This window comes from Suncus etruscus, chromosome 1 (genome assembly GCF_024139225.1).
Source record: "Suncus etruscus isolate mSunEtr1 chromosome 1, mSunEtr1.pri.cur, whole genome shotgun sequence".
Taxonomy (NCBI): Eukaryota; Metazoa; Chordata; class Mammalia; order Eulipotyphla; family Soricidae; genus Suncus; species Suncus etruscus.
In genome coordinates this window covers 69,779,999-69,781,466 of record NC_064848.1, presented here as the reverse complement: position 1 = coordinate 69,781,466, position 1,468 = coordinate 69,779,999, and the positions used below count along the sequence as shown (strand labels likewise).

Here is a 1,468-nt window from a genome sequence, read left to right as displayed (position 1 = left end):
TGGTTTTTATTTCCATTCTCTCTTTCTCTCTCTCCTTCCATTTATTTCTCTTTACCCACAACCCCTGGGAGCTAGGTTTATTCATTTTAAGGGTAATCAACTCTTTTTAATTCTTTATATTGGCAGAGTTGGAGTCAGCCTATGGACCATCCTTCTGATGTTTTAAATGGGGTAATATTTATTGTCCTGCATTTTTGGAATCATTCTGGGAAGGTGTAAGAGGAAGAGAAGATGATTTAAATCTATTGTCTTCTGTGTCAGATTCCTATTTTCCTCTTAGAACTCTCAAGCTGTTCACCTTTCCTTTGCTGTGGTTCAGGTTACCTTTTGGGGTTTTGTTTCTCTTTTGATAGTTATTTTAGCCAAGTTTCACCTACATAACAACTAAGTCTCAATTGTTTTTCTTTAAACTAGACTGAAAAGAAACCTGGCCTTTGTGGTGATTTTAGTAATAATAACTTCACCTACATTTCTCAAAACAAGTTGTTTTTGCAGCCATTTGTTATTTGAATGTGTGACTTTGTCTTTCATTAATTTAATAGATTTATGCGATCAACTAGTCCCAGGTACTGTGTTAATATCTGCAAATGTTAGTTTCTAAGAAGAAAAGAGACCAAATGTGTTTTTCAAGGAAGACAGAGAATAATTTAATAAGATAGTGAACATTTTAAAGATTATGTTAAAAAATGAAAAATTAAGTGCTTGCTTCGGCAGCACTAAAATTGGAATGATACAGAGATTAGCATGGCCCCTGTGCAAGGATGACACACAAATTCGTGAAGCGTTCCGTATTTAAAGAATAAAAAATTAAATGAATTAAAATGAAAAATTAAAATGTGTAAGGGGAAAGATATAAATAATGGAGAAGTCTGACAAGTCTGGGACATCCCAAACATTCAAAGTATGTGGAAACAAGAAACCAACAAATGCAGATATTAAGAAATTATCAGTGAAGTTCAGGAATAATTCAGAGACAGCAAGAACTGGATGTTGATAGGTAATAAAAAGATATGCATGCTACCCCTTCATTAGCAATAGTGCAAACCACAGTGTCAAAAAGAAACATATACTTATATACATATAAAACACCCCCATATATATGGAGAGAGACAGAGAGAGAGAGAGAAAGAGAGAGAGGGAGAGAGAGATAGAGAGACAGAAGTAAAATGTCTTCCCCAGAAGCAGACAGAGGGGGACAGGGGAGGGTGGATGGAAGGGATACTGAGGAAATTGGTGGCAGGAAATGTGCACTGTTGAATGGTGGTGTACATTCTATGACTGAAACTCAACCATGAATAATTTTTGTAAACACTATGCATAAATTAATTATATTTTAAAAAGATAATAAAATCTAAAACTATATGTAAAGATGTAATCAACTGTTTCAAATGCAGTAGAAAACCAAATAGGTTGGAGATTAGAAAACTGCATTTCACATTTGTAAACATGATCATCAATGGTATCCCTA

General features: G+C 34.2%; 1 pseudogene; it reads left to right on the top strand.

Annotated features, from left to right (window-relative positions):
* Positions 1-698: 698 nt before the first annotated feature.
* On the top strand, positions 699-796 carry LOC126028688 (uncharacterized; annotated as a pseudogene).
* Positions 797-1,468: the final 672 nt, after the last annotated feature.